This window comes from Pangasianodon hypophthalmus, chromosome 7, assembly GCF_027358585.1.
Source record: "Pangasianodon hypophthalmus isolate fPanHyp1 chromosome 7, fPanHyp1.pri, whole genome shotgun sequence".
NCBI lineage: Eukaryota > Metazoa > Chordata > Actinopteri > Siluriformes > Pangasiidae > Pangasianodon > Pangasianodon hypophthalmus.
Genome location: NC_069716.1, coordinates 12544936 through 12565675, shown reverse-complemented (window position 1 = coordinate 12565675; position 20740 = coordinate 12544936). Strand labels below are relative to the sequence as shown.

The 20740-nt window shown below is 38.8% G+C and overlaps 1 long non-coding RNA gene across 4 annotated transcripts in view; it reads right to left on the bottom strand.

The window, feature by feature from the left end:
* The window catches only part of LOC117597625 (uncharacterized), a 26432-nt gene extending 5692 nt beyond the window's left edge, over window positions 1–20740 (bottom strand). The window contains exons 1-5 of one of the 4 annotated variants that reach the window (XR_008302057.1): window positions 20176–20740; window positions 10784–16496; window positions 10114–10244; window positions 9249–9474; window positions 1990–6901 (exon numbers count right to left, since the gene is read on the bottom strand). This is a non-coding gene — a long non-coding RNA (uncharacterized LOC117597625). Of the gene's footprint in view, window positions 1–1989; window positions 6902–7478; window positions 9475–10113; window positions 10304–10783; window positions 16497–20175 lie in introns of those variants that run through there. The other 3 variants (XR_008302056.1, XR_008302055.1, XR_008302054.1) reach the window with 3 other exon arrangements.

Genomic DNA, 20740 nt, shown 5'->3' with positions numbered 1-20740 from the left:
AGACAATCTCTTTGTCATGTTCATTGAACCTTTAATGAACAATTTTTACATCTAGCCATCATAATTTGGCCATTGTCAAAGTCTCTCTAATCGTTACGCTTGCCCATTTGCCCAGTCTCTCTAATCCTTACGCTTGCCCAGTATCCAACACACCAACTTCGAGAACCGACTGGTCACTTGCTGCCTAATATATCTCAATCCTTGACAGGTGCTACTGTAACGAGATAATCAATATTATTCCCTTCATCTGTCAGTGGTCATAATGTTATAGCAGATTGGTGTATGTATATATATATATATATATATATATATATACACATACACACTGCCTGGCCAAATAAAAAAAAGGTCGCTGTTTGGGTTTAAATAAGCAAATACTTAAGAGCCTATGATTGGATCATTACTGCAGTGATTAATATGTTTCAGCTGACAACAATTATTTTAACCTTAACTGATACAGTGTGCAGCTTCTCATTTCTTAAACAACCATGGCAGATTACGTATCCCATGGTCGTGGAAAAGATGTTACTGAAGGGGAAAATTGTTGGCCTGCATCAAGCAAAGAAAACAACTAAGGAGATTGCTGAAATCACTGGAACTGGGTTATGAAAAGTCCAGTGCATTATTAAAGCCTGGAAGGATATTGGTCGGAGATCTTTAAAACGCTTGGTGATGTCACGTCGTAAGAAAATCGACAGGAGAACTCACGGCTATGTTTAATAGTGAAAGTAAGAGCATTTCCACACGCACAATGTGATGAGAACTTACAGGATTTGGACTAAACAGCTGTGTGGCCACAAGAAAGCCATTTGTTAGTGAGGCTAATCGGAAAAAATGACTTCAATTTGCTAGGGAGCATAAAGACTGGACTGTGGAGCAATGGAAAAAGGTCATGTGGTCTGATAGAATTAGATTTACCCTATTCCAAAGCAATGGGCAGTGTCAGGGTAAGAAGGGAAATGCATGAAGTGATTCACCCATCATGCATACTGCCTACTGTACAAACCTCTGGAGGCAGTGTTATGATCTGGGGTTGCATCAACTGGTCAGCTCTATGCTCAGCCTCATTGGCAATAAAATGAAGTCAGCTGAGCACCTGAATGTACAGAATGACCAGGTTATCCCGTCAATTGACTTTTTCTTCCCTGACGGCACAGGCATATTCCAGGATGAAAATGCTAAGGTTCATCAGGTTTAACTTGTGAAAGAGTCGGTCAGGGAGCATGAGGAATCATTTTCACACATGAATTGGCCACCACAGAGTCCTGACCTTAACCCCATTTAAAGTCTTTGGGATGTGCTGGAGAAGACTTTACGGAGTGGTTAGACTCTCCTGTCCTCAGTGCAAGATCTCAGCCAAAAATTAATGCAACTCTGGATGGAAATAAATGTTGTGAAGTTGCATAAGGTTGTTGAAACAATGCCAGCACGAATGCGTGCCGTAATCAAAGCTAAATGCAGTGCAACAAAATATTAGATTGCGACTTTTTTTTGGCCAGGCAGTGTATATATAAAATCTTGTTATTGTGCTTTTTCTTCAGTTTAGAAACAATCCAGGAAGCACTTTTTTCACCAAAACCACTTCTGCGAGTTTTTGATAAGTACTTGAATTCTTAGAACAGGTATTGTTTTCTGCCAAAACCAAAATGAAAGCAAGTATTGACTGCACTTAAAATGCATAATAAAATATGCACAACATTTAAAAGGACTTCTGAAAAGCCAAGCTTCCAGAGGTTTAAAGTCTCTTTGCTTTGAGTTTGTGTCATGTGGTTTTGTCATGACTATAGTCTTGTCTCTATCCCTGTCCTGGCATGTTTCCTGATCTCCGAGTGTTCTAGGTTTGGCTCTTGATTAGGCTGTCTCATCAATGTTATTGTGAGTTATTCAGCCTTGTTTCTAGTCTTGTGTGTTGTATTGTATTCCCTGATTTTGATAAATCACGTGTTCTCGTTTATGACTATGGATATTCCATGTTTGATGCTGTCTGCTTGTTATTTGACCCCCGTCTGTGAACAATGACAATTATTCTTAGATTATCCTCAATAAACAGCTTGCTGATTTTACACACTTGAGTCCTGCCTTCAGTACATTGACATTACAGAAGACTTCGCATCATAAGGATGCAGAGGCTCAGTGTAAGAAGCAGGAGATCTTGCAGGAAAGTGACAGGCCTGGATTTTTTAGGTGGAGTGACAGAAAGGCACCAGTCGCTGCTCCTAAAGCCACCCCACTGCCCACAAGCCCACGCAAAGAACTCTTGGGCTGAAGAGAATGTTTGTAAGCCATACTCCCTTTCCTGCCCTTGATTCCCTGGGTTGCACCAAGAGAATATGATGGTTAAAAGTTTTCCCCAGATGGATTAAGCATGCAGTGTGAACTGTATTCTCAATGCTTGGTGGACGCCAATCCTGGTGAGAGTGAGGTTCATGCTATCACAGCTTATGGTAACGCTCCTGAATGGGCAAAAAACCTTGTCACCCAAGGTCATTCAGGCCTAGAGAATATGGCAGATTTCTGTAGTCTCCTGAGCAAGGTGTTCCCACTGACCAGAGAGAGTCTTCCTTGGAAAAATTGGGGGATTGGCTAAAGCCTGTGGAACCCTCACTTTTGTGTTCATTCATTGAGCCCAGGCTACTCCAGCAAGAGGACGACTGGAGACAGATGGAGAACAGAGGCTGCCCTGCTTGAGGCTCGTGCTGAGGCCTCTCCAGCCAAGCCTGAGACCTCTACAGCCAAGACTGAGGCCTGGGCCAAGGACCCTCCAGCCAAGCATAAGGCCAGCAAAGCAACCTCTCCATCCAAACCTGAGGCTTATAACAAGACCTCACCTGTCCACCCCAGAAAGAGCGTTGTTTTTCCACCTCCTGACCCCAATGAGGACATCGGTGCTTCTTCTCCTGACCTCAGTGAGGAAGTTGTTGCTCTGCCTATTAACTACTAATTGTCACACCACCTGCTATCTTTGTGGATGATGTACAACCCCTGGCAAAAAAATTATGGAATCACCACACTTAGAGGATGTTCATCCAGCTTTTACTTTAAAGCAAACAAACAAATCACAGATATGACACAAAAAAGGTTTTGTTCAGTAGCTTAACATTCTGGCTTTGTGAAACACATCAAAAAAATTCACTGACATTTTTTTTTTATTAATGGCATGTCATTTTCCAAATCAAGTACAGGAAAAAAGTATGGAATCACTCAATGTTGAGGAAAAAATTATGGAATCATCAACAAAAAAACACAATTAGTACTTTGTTGCTCCTCCTCTGGCTTTTATGACAGCCTGAATTCTGTGACGCATAGACCTCACTAATGAAAAACAATATTCTCCATCAATCTGGTTCCAATTTTCTCGAATAGCAGTTGACAGATCAGCTTTGCAGGATGGAGCCTTATCATAGACCAGTTTTTTTTAATATCCACCATAAATTTTCAATTGGATTGAGATCCGGACTGTTTGCTGGCCATGTCACTGAGTTGATATGCCTTTCCTGTAGAAAAGCTTTAACACTCTTTGCTCTGTGGCAAGAAGCATTGTCATCCTGAAAAATTAGTTCATCACCAAACTTATTTTCTATGGATGGAATGAGAAAAGTGTCCAAAATTTCAATGTACACCTGTGCATAGACTGCTGAGGTAATGACTGCCATCTCCCCTGGTCCTTTACTTGACATGCAACCCCATATCATAAAGGAGTTGGGAAATTTGATTGTTTTCTTCAGGCAGTCATCTTCATATGTTTCGTTAGAACGGCACCAGACAAAAGTTCCAGCATCATCTCCTTGGCCAGTGCAGATTCATGATTCATCACTGAATATCACTTTCATCCAATCATCCACACTCCATGATTGCTTCTCCTTAGCCCATTGTAACCTTGTTTTCTTCTGTTTTGGTGTTAGTGCTGGTTTTCGTTTGGCTTTTCTATATGTAAATCCCATCTCATTCAGCCGGTTTCTTATAGTTCTGTCACAAACATTGACTCCTGTTTCTGCCCATTTGTTTTTTCAAGGCATACTGCTTTCAGTTTTCTATCCTGACGCTTTGACGTCTTCCTTAGTCTGCCTGTATGTTTTCCTTTTATAACCTTCCCATTAAGTTTATATTTGCACCAAATTTTAGACACAGCTGACTGAGAGCAACCAACTTATTTGGCCACACTCCGCATTGAAATTCCTTGTTGAAGGAGTTTTATAATCCGTTCCATTGTTTCAACTGACAACTCTCTCGTTGGAGCCATGTTTCCTTTCAAATAGCCAAGTCCAACAGCTCGTTAAGGTGTGTAAGCACTCCCTTTTAACTGCTGACTAATTAGCATTTTAAGACTTGTCCCGGTATTTGTTTTAGAAGTGGAAATTAAGAAAGGCATGAAAATTAAGATGATTCCATAATATTTTCCTCAACATTGAGTGATTCCAATGCTGATTCCAAGTTTTCCTCTACTTGATTTGGAAAAAGACATGCCATTAATAAAAAAACTGAATTTGTCAGTGAATTTTTTTGATGTATGTTTCACAAAGCCAGAATGTTAAGCTATTGAACAAAACCTTTCTGTGTCATATCTGTGATTTATTTGTTTGCTATAAAGTAAAAAAGCTGGATGAACATCCTCTAAGTGTGGTGATTCCATAATTTTTGCCAGGGGTTGTAATCATTCCACTTCCTGACTTCACTGACGCCTTCACTGACCAGCTGGGGTGTTGGTTTCCTGAGCCATCCTGCCTGGGTGACCAGTGTCTGGCTCCTGACTCTTCAGAGTTCAGCTCTTCAGCTGGCTCTGCAGAAGATGTTGCTCTGTCTCCACAGGAAGTGGTGGCTCTGCTGCCTGGGTTTGCAGAGGGCATCAGTTCAGTTTCAGTCACCAAGTTTTCAATTCCCCTCTCTCAGCGAGTACACCGCACACTCAGGGATGGAAAATGCACTGAGAAATTATACTTATAAGTGAAAATATTATATATAAGAATTATAAAAATTATATATATGTGAAAGTATAGATCATGTGTCAAAATCCTAGTAAATCAAAAGTGGAATCAGTTGCTACTTTTAAATGGGCTGTGTACTTTTGTGTTCATTCATTATCATATTTTTAAACTGAAATGAAAAACCAAAAATGATTTTTAAAAATGGTATAATAGCAATTATTAAAATAATAAAAAATAATAATAACTAAAAATTAAAAATAATTGTTTGTTTTTCAAAATATTTGGAATTTTGGAAATTCATTATTCATTATCTCCTTTCTCTTTATTAATTAAATTAATTTGCTGAAATCATAAATTGCAAAAATGAAAATGTAATGAAAAATATTGAATCTACAAATTGTCAAGAGTAGGTCTATCGCTAGGCTGGCTAAATTTTCAGATGAAAGTATGAATGCCAGCAGCTAGAGATCATGGCTTCACTTGAATCATATTAATGAAAACCCCAGTGGGCAGCCACATGAGGCCTTTTCTGGTTCAATATGGGCAGCCCACACAGGACATTTGGTGATTTTCTCATTGGTGTCACATTGGCCTCATGACACTGGCCTCATGTGGGCTGCCAACAATGGTTATGCTCCAGCATACGCATTTACGCAGTCAGCTGACGTTCTGCATTTTTCTATGTTATTACAAATGATCCTCAAAATAATTTGAGATAACCAACAGAATATAAGTAAATTAATACACACACACAAATTTGTGGGATGGGCTACAGCCTGTGGAACCCTCATGGACGGTCATCCAAGCCCAGGTTACTCCAGCAAGAGGACGACTGGAGACAAATTTTATATATATGTATGTATATATAAAATGTAGGTAAGTGCACCCACTAAGCCCATTTACTCTTTAAGACCTCTTTCAATGTTGACAAAGTTTAAAGAAAGAAAGAAAGCAAACGTTGTTTTAGCCAGCTTTGCAATTTGTTACTAGATTGATGTTTTTGTTGCATGCAGATATCAGATTAGCCAGTATTGAGTGAAGACATGCAATGTGCATGCAGTCCCTGGTGATCTTGAAGAGAATAACAAAATCTTTGCTGTTTAGCAGCTACCTAAAAAAAGTGCATTTTCAGCTATTCCTGTGGTAAATAATGTAATGGCATGTAAAATAGGGAGATTAATGCTTTGGTTTATGTATATGATGTAATGCTTTTAAAAATAAAATAATTAACGATTTAATACTATTTCTTGTCAAACAGAAAATGAGGCCAGAAAATGCTAACTTGTTTTCCAAGTTAGCTAAGACACTGGAATAATGTCGTGTACAGTCTAATTTGTTTCATATAACTCTAGTTAGAAATAAACTATAATGTTTCTATTATGTTTGATTTAAACAAATATTTTTATAAATCAGCATTTTTTTTCCCACGTGGGCTTAAATGGTACAGTGGTACATGAAGTATGCTCTATTTAACTGACTTTAAATGAGAATTTTTTTTTTTTTTACATATTATTTGGAAAATAGTTAATATGTTTCAGTCCCCCTGGTAAATGTGTGCGCTTGAAATGTATTTTTTAAATAACTTTCACAGATAAAGTAGTATTATAACTTTTTCTCTAATTATTATAGCTGTCCCATTTAAGCCTAGTTTGTTCCTTTCAAGCCCACTTGAGCCACTTCCTTTCAAACTTCTATGCATTACTGTATAGGTGATGTTAACATCACCTAATGTGCACTATTCCTTTACTTACAGAGAAATTATAGTAGCTGTCTAAAAATGGTAGAAGGCGTAATAATAATAATAGTAAAAAAAAAACTTTAGACCCTTGCAAAAAAATATGAAGAAAATAAGGAGTCAACAGGAAGTCATTTAGGGCAAGAGTGAAGGTGTAGAGAGGCATTGCAGGAAATGGAGACCTGCATATGCTGGTATACCTCCTAGCTGTAAAAAGGGGAATTTCAGACTGTCTGGAGGTGGTCTGTAAAAAAAAACAACAAAAGTTGAGCTTTGTTGTGATTTGCTGAACGTAAAGTTAACTAAAATTAATTACAAAAAATGGAAATACTGTAGTGGCCAAATGGACTGATTTTCCTTCTTCTTCTTGATTATACTGTAATGTTAACAAAATTTTTGACAAAAAATGCAGAAGATGAGAAAAGAAGGTTCATTCTCTTCAAGTACTGGAATTTTTTTTAATTCAAGTGAAATTTCACACACAACAGTCTCTAGAGTTTACGCAGAATGGTACGAAAAGCAAAACAGTTCTGTGGGTGGAAACACCTTGAGGAAAATGGCCAGATTGGTTCGAGCTGCCAGGAAGGCTATAGTAATGCAAATATTCACTCTTTAAAATCACAGTGAGCATAAAAGCATCTCAGCCTGCACAAAACATCAAACTTTGAGATGGATGGGCTACAACAGCAGAAGACCACAGTGGATTCCACTCCTGTCAACCAAGAACAGGAATCTGACACTATCATGGGCACAGGCTCACCCAAACTGGACAGTTGAAGATTAGAAAAATCACCTGGTCTTTTTCCAGTCTTCAACCATCCAGTTTCAATGAGTCTGTGCCCATGATAGCCTCAGATTCTTGTTCTTGGCTGACAGGAGTGGAACCTGATGTGGTCTTCTGCTGCTGTAGGCCATCCACCTCAAGGTTTGATGTGTGGTGCGTTCTGAGATGCTTTTCTGCTCACCACGGTTGTAAATAGTGCTTATTTGAGTTACTAAAGACTTCCTGTCAGCTCAAACTAGTCTGAACAATCTCCTCTGATCTTTCTCATCAACAAGCTGTTTCAGTCTGCAGACCCTCTGCACATGGGATGTGACCATTCTGTGTAAACTGTTGAGTGTGAAAATCCCAGGAGAGCAATAGTTTCTGAAATAGTAAATCCAGCCCGTCTGGCACCAAAATCCCTGCCATGATTAAAGTCAAAGAGATGACACTTTTTCTTCATTCTGTTGTTTGATGTGAAAATTAACTGGAGCTCTTGACATGTATCTGCATGATTTTTTTTTTGCATTGCACTGCTGCCACATGATTGGCTGATTAGATAATTGTATGAATGTGCAGGTGAACAGGTGTTCCTAATAAAGTGGACGAGAATGTATTTTTGCTGATGAAATCTATAAGCAATCTATTATTTCTAATATCTATTTATTAGTTGGTCTTTTTTCACTGAAAGGAGTGTTCACATCAAATTTCAGACCTGGCCCAATCATAATCTGGTCAACAGAGTGGTTTAAATTTTTGGTTATGTTGATAATGTTACGTCGATTGAATTCATGGTGTTTAGTGGACAGAAAACAGTTGAAATCCTTGACTGTATGTTTGCAAGTTTGAATATTAGACATACAGTGAATTAATATATGACCATTTCAACACATTTAGGATCTGTTTCAAGCTGATTCATCAACAGCTAGATGGGGCTTCAGAGAAAACTTGCACTTTTGCTAATGTTACATGGACAGAATTTTACGTAACATTAGCAACACATCAGCTTGGCAAGAGCCTGCGACCCATTTCAGCACTACCAAACTAAAAGAATAACATATTTCAAAACAAATATATATATATATATATATAGACATATAGACATCGAAACATTCAGTGTCCAATTTTACCTTCTAATGGTTACAATTTATAGAAAATGTGATGTGTTGCTAATGTTACATGGACAGAACTTCATGTTGAATGTCTGACTGATTTTTGCATTAGAAACCCAGGGCCATGTTTAGTTGCATACCTTTTTTTGTGGGAGATTGTCCCTTATGTCCTCCTATTTGTAGAATTCTTGTATGCAATTTTCAGGTTTTACACATTTTTTCAGTTTCCTTTTGCATGGATTGAACCATTTCAGACTGGACAAGGCACCTGCCAACTTTGATAACTAACTTCTTTGCAATTTCCTTGACAAGTTTTCTACCAGCCAAAGTTGACTTCACTGCAAGAATGGCTTCCTTTGCCTCAGCAGAAAACAGTTTCTTTCTATGTGGTTCTGCAGAATGAGTGGACTCTAATAATTTGCACTTCCTGGGACTGTGCATGCTATTCTTCACAAGCCTGGACACAAAATGCATACATACAACATGTTTTTCAGGATCCTTCGGTAGGGATCCCCTAACTTTAGTAACTGCATTATACTGGGTCTTTTTACATGCAAAACCAGTTGATGGGGTAGTCTCAAATTTTTCCAACTTCTTTTTTTGTTTAGCTTCTCTGTTTTTTTTTTTTTTTTTTGGTGGCTCAGGTTACGCCAAACCTCTCTCTGTGCATTCACAACCAAACGAGTTTTCACCTTTGGAGTGGGAATTAGGAGTACCATTTTCAATCTGCTTCAGCCGGAATCTCCTCTGCCAAAGGCGAACTTGTTCTTTTTCTTGTGCTGCTCCTTTGCTGCTGCCACTGGCCTTTTCTTCTGCAAGTTCTCCTTTAATTAATCTCTTTTTTGTTTTGCTCTTTGCTTTTGTTTATTGAGATATTCTTAGTATCTTTTGGATCTTTTTTTCCTCATGAGCCGACGTAGTTATGTGCTGCAACTAACCATCCTGAAAAGTAGGGGGAAATGCATTCAGTATGAGAAACAAAAAAATTTTTATGTTCATCCTAACCAATCAATGTTGCATAGGATTAGCATTCTGTAGACGCCAATTACCAATAACAACATACAGACCCAACTGAACTTGGAAAATCTCCACAATATTTTTGCCTGATTTCAGTAGTTTCTAACAGATTTCCAAATAATTAAGTACTGACATAAAATATAAATCTTCTCCCATCGAGGCTTAAAGCAAATTCACTCAATCTTCACCTCTGTAATTTAGTGTAAAACAAAGGATGGGCTAATTTGCATCACAAAATTTGCTGAAATGAATCACCAGTTTCATTATTCAATCCCCTTAATTGGGGTCTATCCGACCCCAGGTGACCTACGTCATTCTGGGGATGTGCCCCTACAAGTGTTAATACGGAGGCAGCAATTTTCATGGTATTTTATTTCTGGACATTTTATCTGACAATCACTAATCACCTTCAGTGTATTTATTTTCACACAGGACTGTCCAGGTTAATGTTAGCAAATCAGGGGGAAAAAACAGTCTGTCCAACTCTTAATGTTCGCCATGCTGATGATTGAATACTCTGTCCAGTGTAACAATTGTAAATAAAAACTTATGCACTTATCACACCTCGAGCGCCACCACGCTCCCTCCGGTCCTCTAGCACTGCTCGACTGGTCCCTCCATCTCTCAGGGTACAAGGAAGGCATGCATCGAGACTCTTCTCTGTTCTGGCACCAAGGTGGTGGAATGAACTTCCCCTAGATGTCCGAACAGCTGAGTCACTGGCAGTCTTCAAACGACGGCTAAAGACTTACCTCTTCATAAAATACTTAAATTAGCACTTTCACCAAAAAAAAAAAAAAAAAAAAAAAAAACCCTCCCCAACAGAGTTTTGGACTGATGGTATTCCTAGTTTGTGACCTACCGAGCCAATATCAGAATGTACTTGATAGACTTCAAAGCACTATTGTAAGTCGCTCTGGATAAGGGCGTCTGCCAAATGCCATAAATGTAAATGTAAATGTAAAAAAAAAATCTATTGTTTTGTAAAGCTCGCATAGAAGAATTCGGTATGTCTGTAAAGTTCCCACAGGGAAGCTCACAATCCCTTGTGTGTACACAAGAGTTCTTCAATTCATCTACACAGTCCATGGCTGTGCCATTTTTAAAAAATTTTTTAATGTAGATTACATATTTCTCTTCTTGAATGATGCATACATTATTTGAAGTGATCATTACTTCAGTGGACAGAATATTTTTAATTAATTTTGAGGAAAAATTAATGCAAATTACTTACTTACAGGTGTTGACATCAAGGTCAAATGATCCTGAGTATTACTCCTCCGTCGTAGACAGAATTAACGTTTGCCAAAACGTTATTAACTGATAATCCAAAATCTTGCTCAGATGATATCAGCAAGGTGGTTATGAGTTAAATTTCCTGTGTCATCCAGTGTTAGTGACTCCATCTTGTGATGAACAGCGAGGGCTAATGTGACGCAGGTGGACAGATGAACATGTTACTTTCGCAACTGGCATAAAACATTGTTTTCAAGATTGTTTTCTGTCCACTTTCAAAGTATTTTCTGAAATAAAGTTGTTCTAACTGAAAAATAACAAATATAAAAACACTGTGATTGCTTATACAGTTACTTTATTTTAGTTTCAATCACACAGAACAAACTTTTTTGAAAAAAAACTTCATGAAATTTTGTTATTTTGATTTGTTTACAGCATTCTCAAATGTGCCCACTTTCTGCAGAATATGCCAGTTGTTACTGACAAATTGGCATCATAATTTAGCACAATGCTAACTCTCTATCAGGCTATGCTAACAGCAAATCAGTGGAATTTTAATTACAACTCACTTGATGCTACAACAGATTGAACCTAAGAATATTATTTGTTGATAATCGATATGTTCTACACACAGTAACTGTACTAGAGTAGTCTTTAATAATTGTTCAGATTTAGGCTATCTGCCAGCAAGCTAACTCTTATGTTACTTGAGGTGATAATGGTCTACATTTCCTTGCATAAGTAACAGCAGACCTGTTTTTTGCTATAAGCTGTCGCTTAGGGCCCCTGGACCACCAGGGGGCCCCATGATTTTTAAAATATACAAAAAAGCACCATTAACTATCATTTGGCTAAAAGATTTATGTGTGTGGCAGTCACAGGGAGCTCCCTTGCAGTGTTAAAAGAACAGAAACTACAATTTACGTAACTAAATTAGGTAACCGGCATAACTAATATCAGAAGGTCATTAAGAAACAGTGATTGTGAAGTGTTCATATCTGGGGTGGAAAAATGCAAAAAAGAAAATCCAGAATAGGAGAAACATTGCCAAAGCACCAGTAAGTAATGAACACTAATTAACTTCCTATTTCTTGCTTCCAGTTGCTGATGTAATTAAAATGGATAAAGTTAGCTAACTATCTAAAGCTAACTATCTAGTATCTAGTGTAAGAAGTGTTAGGCTAATGAACGTTAAGTTGCTACAATAGAAGCTTGTTGACTTTAAAGATAAGCACCACTCAGGTGGTTGAAACGTCAATCATCCTACAGTTCTTTCTGGAATTATAGCAACTTAGACACTCGCAGCCAATGAAGAAATTATTTTCCTTGTTTCAATACCTTTACCTAAGTAGCCACTGTCAGGAATGCAAATGCAGGTTTTATTGAAGAACACAACAGCAAAGGGCTGTTGTGCTGCTGGGAAATTCAATGAGGGTATTTTTTTGTGGCATGGAATTCTGGGAGTTACGAAAGCAGGTGAAATGAGAATAATTTTTCAAGTCCTATTTAAGCAATATCACATAAGCAAGAGTGCGGTTATACAGAATATTGGCACGGCTGTGCTTCGAATGAAGCAGGCACAAGCCCGCAGGCCACGTGCTGTAGGTAATATTGCTTTTATACAACTATAAGTTCTATAAATTAATTAATTGTAATTAATAGTGACATTTAGTACACAATATGCCCAAATGTTTCGTTTATTTTGCTCCTCTAGCGGAAATAGATTTTGAAGAAGCCACACTCACTTTATAACATGTCGGCTAGCTCACTAGCTAGATCATATTGATTTGTACATTCCCATTAAAGGTGTTTCCAGTAAAATTTGCGTCCCTTCTTCTTTTGCATCTTCAACTGACGAGCTTTCATAAGCCAAAGGTTGTATACCTGAAAAGTATTGTTTATCAGGTCAAAAGCCTGTTGATGATGTCGCCAACACTACTGTACTAACGGTTTCGAACTAGCAAGTTTCGACGAGCGGAATAATACAAACAGTGTGGTTATAGGAAATATAGTCACTCTTGGAATGCTGCTCAACCAATCAAATTAGTGGACCAGAATCAACTGTTGAATAATAAGAAATATTTTTGGGTGTCGTCAGGGTTTGAACTAACTGAAATGGTACATTTTTAAGCTAAATTCAGCTTGACGGGTTTGCTTAATTAAAAAAAAAAAAAGAAGCATAAATTTTAGTGTTTGCATTTTAAAATGCCTTGTAAATTATTGTATTTGTTTTATATTATTTTATTTGACCCTATTTATATGTATAATTATTATTATTATAATGTATAATAGTTGTTTAACAATTTATTTTGTAATTCTTTACCTCAGTTTTTAATATACATACAGTCATAAGAAAAAGAAAGTATATAATTTTCAATTATATGGTTTTCATTTATCGGGGCCTAAAAAAAAAACTGTGTGTAAACAAACTTCTATAAACAAACAAAAAACCTCAGGTGACACACACACAAAAAAAAAGTTTTATGCAGTCACTTTCCCCAAAATGTAAACTAACATTCAGGAACCAGGTGGGAAAAATAAGTACACCATTCCTACTTCAATCATTCACAATCACAATCATTAAGAGAGTAATTAGCAGCCATTCACAATTCAGCCATTCACAATTCACAATTCACAATTCAGAAATTCACAATTCTACAGTGAGAAGGACTGTTTACAAATGGAGTGCATTCAAGACAGTTGCCAATCTTCCCAGGAGTAGGCATCCCAGCAAATTGTCTGACCATTTAATGCTCAGAGATATAAAGATAAATCCAAGCACGACACCATGATTTGGGCTTGTTTTGCAGCCACAGGGCCTGGGAAACTTGCAATCATTGAGACAAAGATAAACTTCACTTTATACCAGAATATTCTTGAGACAAATGTGAGGCTATCTGTCCAACAGCTTGAGCTTGGCCCGAAAATTGGGTCATGCAACAGGACAATGATCCAAAGCACACCAGCAAATCAACATCTGAATAGCTAAAGAAAAAAAAATTGTTGTTGGAATGGCCAAGTCAATGTCCAGACCTCAACTCCATTGAGATGCTGTGGCGGGATCTTAAGAAGGCTGTGCTTAAAAGAATACCCTCAAACATCGTTAGGGCCTTTCGCACCGTTTAGTTCCAGAACTAAATTTACAGTACTAAAGTACTTGGCGATTTTGTGTGAACTGTTTCCCAGTACCGTTTAAAGGGTTGCAGTGGGCACTAGGAAGTGACGTAAGCCGGTCGACAGCGACGTCATTTGTGCGCGGCGTTCAACAACGGAAACAAAGAAGAACAACGTAAACAACCGGAGAATGGAGGACGCTGTGATCGGAGCTGTGTTTTTTTTGTGTCTCGCGGGTTTCACAATAATGGACATGGAATGTCGACGTATATGTAAAGCGATTGAAAGAACGGTATGTTTACACAGCATTTTAAATCATGGCGCTTTCGTATGCGTTTGGCCAATCAACGTCTACTTACGTCACGGATAGTACCAGTTGTGCTGGTTAGACCCTGCTAATAGGAGCTAATTTGGTTCTCGAAAAAGGCAGTCCAGTACTAAAATCACACCCAGTTCCGGAGGTGCGAAAACGCCAAAAAGTGGGTAGTTCCACAATTAGTTCAGGTACTATGAAAAGGTTCCCGCGGTGCGAAAGGCCCTAATGAACTGAAGCAATGTTGTAAAGAAAAGTGGGCCAAAATTTCTCCAAAATGATGTGAGAGACTGATGTGAGCTCCTACAGAAAATGTTTTATTATTTTTGTTGCTAAAGGTGGTTGTACATGTTACTGAATCACTGGGTGTTCTTATTTTTTACCACCTGGTTTCTTAATATTGGTTCACTTGGAAAACAATGACTTCATATTGAAATCTGTTGCTTTTTGTTGTTACCTGAGTTTATTTGTTGGGGAGGACCACACAATTGTTATTTAGACCCTGATAAATAAAAACATATAATTGAAGGAGGGTGTACTTTTTTTATACATAGTCCCCTCCAAAACTATTGGAGGCCAGTTCTTTTGCTATACATTGAAGACATTTCGGTTTGAGATCAAAAGATGAATATGAGAAGATGGATCAGAATTTCCACTTTCATTTCCTGATATTAGATATGTTAAACAACTGCACCTTTTGTGGCAGACTACACAATTTTTAGATAAACAAAAGTCTTAGACTGGTCTTAAAGTAAATTAAAGTAAATAACACTTAATATTTGGTTGCATATCCCTTGCTTGCAATAACTGCATCAAGCTGGCAACCCACTGACATCACCAAACTGTTGCATTCATCTTTTGTGATGATTTCCCAGGCTTGTACTACAGCTTCTTTCAGCTTTTGTTTGTTTTGGGAGATTTCTCAGGTGTGGCATTTTCCTTTTTAAAAGGTGAAATGTGTGCTCAATTGGATTAAGGTCTGCCAGTCTAAAACCTTCCACTTTTTTCCCATTGATGAAGTCCTTTGTTGTGTTGGCAATGTGTTTTAGGTTATTGTCGTTCTGCGTGATGAAGTTCCTCCCGATTAGATTGGATACATTTCTCTGTAAATTTGGCCGACTTAAGGTTTTGTACACTTCTGCATTAATTCTGCTGCTACCATCATGAGTTACATCATCAATAAAGATTAGTGAGCCCATTCCAGAAGCAGCCATGCATAGCCCAAGCCATGCCGCTACCTCCATCTTGCTTGACCGATGAGCTTATATGTTTTGTATCATGAGCAGATCCTTTCTTTCTCCACACTTTGGCCTTTGAATCACTTTCGTAGAGGTTAATCTTAGTTCCAGAACTTTTGTGGCTAATCTCTGTATTTCTTTGTGAATTCCAATCTGACCTTCTAATTCTTACTGCATCTTGTGGTATGGCCTCTACATTTCTGCTCTCAAAGTGTTCTTCAAATGGAGTTGAGATACCTTCACCCCTGCCCTGTACAGGTTGTTGGTGATGTCACTGACTGTTGCTTTTGGGTTTTTCTTCACAGCTCTCACAACGTTTCTGTCATCGGCTACTGTTGTTTTCCTTGGGCGGCCTGTTTGATGGCTGGTTTTTAGTACAACAGTGGTTTATTTCTTTTTCAGGACATTCCTACTTGTTGTATTTGTATTGGTGTATCTCAATACAATTTGTATTGTATTCTTTTTAACAACACATACAGTGGTCACAAGTGAAGCCCAGGGCTCAAACCAAGAGTAAACATATGTATATATATATATATATATATATATATATATATATATAAAAATATAAGTGCAATGCTTTTTTCGACTGTATTTACATAAACCAGAATTTACTTGCAAGGATATGAAAGATAAATGGCAGAAAAAATACAAACTATTTGTGGAATAAAATGCAGTTGTATGTGCAATACAATGTTGTGCAACATCAGAGATAGTTGCAGTGAAATAACGAACATATATAATAAATATTTATAAATACGGGGAAATGCGGGGTAATACGGGTATATTAACTGGCCTGTGGGAAGAAGCTCCTCCTCATTCTCTCTGTAATGGCCCTCAGGGAGTGTAAGTGCTTCATGAAAGCAACGGGGAGAAGAGTCCATTGTTCGGATGGCTGAGGTTCTTCACTGTCTTCCTGGCCTTGTCCTGCACCACTTGCAGGTCAGGGAGCTCAGTGCAGATGGTGCGCTCAGCTAATCACAACGCCTGCTGGAGAGTCTGCCTATCCTGCTTGGTGGTGTTCCCAAACCAGTCTGTGATGCTTCCTGTCAAAAAAATATGAGCAAGCATAAGGATCTAAGTGGCCAAACTGTCATGGCTAGACGACTGGTTCCAAGCTTCTACCAAAACGGCAGGTCTTGTGTGGTGTTCCCGGTATGCAGTGGTTAGTACCTAACAAAAGTGGTCCAAGGAAGGACAACCAGTGAACCGACGACAGGGTCATGGGCACCAAAGGCTCACTGATGCATGTGGGGAGCGAAGGCTAGCCTGTGTGGTCCGATCTCACAGAAGAGCTACTGTAGCACAAATTGCTGAAAGTGCTAATGCTGGCTATGATAGAAAGGTGTCAGAACACACAGTGCATCGCAGCTTGCTGCGTATAGGGCTGCGTAGCCACAGACCGGTCAGAGTGCCCTTGCTGACCCGTGTCCACCACAGAAAGTGGCTATAATGGGCACGTGAGCATCAGACCACAGAGCAATGAAATGGGTGGCCCGGTCTGATGAATCACGTTTCTTTTACATCATGTAGATCATTCATGGCAATGGTATGCCCTAATGGCAGGATCTGCTGCTAACTTCCTGTTGCCAGATACCACAGCGCACCTTCATAGGTCTTGTGGAGTCCATCCCTCGAGAGGCAGGTGAGTTTAATGCTATGGCTGTGTGTGTGTGTATATATATATATATATATATATATATATATATATATATATATATATATATATATATATGGGGCCTCCATGGATCGGATTTGTTGTCCAGCACATCCCACAGATGCTTGATCGGATTGAGATCTGGGGAATTTGGAGGCCAAGTCAACACCTTGATGACTCTTCGTCATGTTCCTCAAACCATTCCTGAACAATTTTTGCAGTGTGGCAGGGCAGATTATCCTGCTGAAAGAGGCCACTACTATTAGGGCATACCGTTTCCATGAAGGGGTGTACTTGGTCTGCAACAATGTTTAGGTAGGTGGTATGTGTCAAAATAGCATCTACATGAAGGTTTCCCAGCAAAAAAATCCCCCGGCATGCCTTGTTCCCATAGTGCATCCTGGTGCCATCTCTTCCCCAGGTAAACGCCCCACAACCACCTGGCCATCCACATGATGTAAAAGAAAATGTGATTCATCAGACCAGGCCACCTTCTTCAATTGCTCCATGGTCCATTTCTGATGCTCACATGTCCATTGTAGGCGCTTTTGGCGGTAGACGGGTCAGCATGGGTGCTCTGACCTGTCGGTGAATACATAGCCCTATACACCTTTTTATCATAGCTAACATTAACTTTTCAGCAATTTGTGCTACAGTAGCTATTCTGTGGGATCAGACCACACAAGCTAGCCTTCGCTCCCCACGTGCATCCCTGACCCCCTCTGCTCTCCTGTCCTGCCTAATCCATCCTATAGCCCTACTTCTGGTAGGATTTCTCATTATTTGGAAACCAAGGATGGCCCCACACAGACAGCCTAAAGTGACATGAGATTACTGTGGAGGCTACTACTTAGAAACCATGAAGATGGCTTTGGACTTCAATTGATATGAACAGATTTGCTAAAATGGCTTAGCACTACAATTGCTTTGATAATTTTAGGACTGCAATTCCCAACAACAGTTTTGCACTCAAGTCTCCATCATTGAACAGTTGATAACTTCAACAAAATAGACTTCATGTGTAAACTACAATGTACATTCGTGGTTACACAATTGCACTTTTAACCATATAGTATACAGTTTAGAAGGGAATTATTTCTAATCGCGCTATCCGGTGTCACCCAGATGAGGATGTGTTCCCTTTTGAGACTGGTTCCTCTCAAGGTTTCTTCCTCATATTGTCTCAGGGAGTTTTTCTTTGCCACCGTTGCTTCTGGCTTGCTTATTAGGGATAAATTCATAAATTTAAAATTTAGATCCTGAATTTAAGTACTTCTGTAAAGCTGCTTTGTGACAATGCCCATTGTTAAAAGCGCTATACAAATAAAATTAAATTGATATCACTTTACACTTTACAAATAAAACAAAATCTTCATCCTGACAATTTGCTAAATCCATTAATTTGCAAGCCATCCACCACATTGTTTAGCTCGATATTCAGCATAAAACTGTGAGTAGGTGTGGCCTTAGAATTAGACATAGCCATAGCTACACTATATTTCCACATGTTTGTGGACACCTTACCATCACACCTAGCCTTAGTGCGGTCAGGCACTGATGTTGTGTGAGGAGGCCTGGGGTGCAATCGGCTTTACAGTTCATCCCAAAGGTGTTCAGTGGGGTTGAAGTCAGGGCTCTGTGCAGGTCACTCGAGTTCTTCCACTCTAACCTTAGCACACCATGTCTTCATGGAGCTCGCTTTGTGCACAGGGGCATTGTCATGCTAGAACAGGTTTGGGCCTCTTAGTTCCAGTGAAGGGAAATTGTAATTCTACAGCATACAGAGACATTCTAGGCAATTGTGGGGGTGTGTTGGTCAGGTGTCCACATACACTCATAAAGCACATCTGGGTAGGATAGTCAGGTATCCACAAACTTTTGACCATATAGTGTATATAGCTAAAATTTCATACTAATAGTGGTGAATTTGAAAATGAAATAAAGTGGGAAATGAACAGTAAATGCCCAGCAGTTGGCACCAGTGATCATTTACATTTTCTTTGTCATTTTGGCATTGTGGAACAGCAAGCCGGAGCAGGTTGAAACAGCAAGTGCATGCTGAAAATGGAATCACAACTTAGCTATTTTTAATTGATTGATTTTGACATTATTTATCCATTTTATTTTTTTACTTTGCCTTTTTTTCAGGTATGTAGCCTAATGTTATGAAAAAGAAAAGACAAAGTATTCATTGTATTTTGGCACTAATTTTCCAGGTCATTAAGAAAATGATAAGCCAAACAACACCACCTGCATAACCAAGACGGCCCAGCAGCATCTCCACTCCCTATGGCTGCAGTACAATTTTTAAACCCACCCATTCTCGTTAGTGAATGTGAAAGGAGCCAAATTTACATTTTAAATTACATCTACACAAATTATTTTCAGGAATAATGTTCTGTCATTTTTACAATTTCAGTTGACCTTGATATGTCTCCCAATATTTTTCCTTCCGATAATTAGAGTTGTGCTAGAAAGGAGAGTTGAGCCTTATGCATGCGTACACACTTTCCAACACAGACTTGAAGCTCTTACTGAGCCTAGCAAACTTCATTTAACATCTTTAAAACTTTGTGTTACAGTGTTGACAAGCCTTGTCTTGTTCTGCTGTAAACTGCTGTAACAGACATTCAGCAGGGAGTGCAGTTTGTCCGGTTTGTTGCTCATTTTCATGTCTAAGCTAGCTCGTTGTACTGGTATTATAACAACGAGCTAGTGAAGTGATGGCATAAACAAAGGCAGCTAACACTAGCCAAACTTTATAACAATTTACTATTGACTGTATGACCTTAGCAAACACTCAAAGTAACTTGGAAAGGTTAGCCAGTCAGTTCTTTATAAACATACGCAACGAACAGAACGAGAAGAGCATAAAAGAGCCCACTTCTCCATTCAGATGCATAGTTTACTGTAGGTGTCGGATGAAAATCAAGAGCAGTGATTTTTTTTTCCCCCTCAACAATTATGTTGTGTTAAGTGCAAATGTGTTAAGTGTAAAAGTATTAACTGCTGTTTACCAGTAGGCTATATTTTTTAGTTGATACATTATATTAGTTAAATATACTTACATTACTTAATGGATCCATAATGGATTTGTCAATGTCAGCTAGCTAGCAAACAGTAGCTCAGACAGTCATGACAAAGCTCTAAAATCATTTACCTGACGATGGTAAAATTAACATATTTGCACAAATTATATGACTAGAATTTAGCATTTTACTAATTAATTAATTTATAACGCTCTACTTTCACTCTTTTGAGATAGTGTTCGATATGCCATTTTAAGTTGCACTTCAAGCTCTAAGTGCGCATGCTACCGGATTGAAGCAGGGGCGTGTCCACTAGCAATATGGTCGGGCTAAAGGCGGACGCACTGGCCGAATCTGCTGCGCATGCTCTGGCTCTAAGGTCTCTACTGCGCAGACTGTGGATCCAATTTTCACAAGAAGGCAACCTTCAGTTTGACCAAAAAAGGCTTCAAAAGCTCACAATGGGAGTAAATGGTGCCATGTTGTCCACTCATATCTAAATTCGTTGGTCTTGACCGTCTGTATGGGAGCTGCACTGTATGGGAATTGCAAGGATTCAGACTGCAAGAAGTGTGATAACAGCTGAGAATCTTCAGGGTCTCTG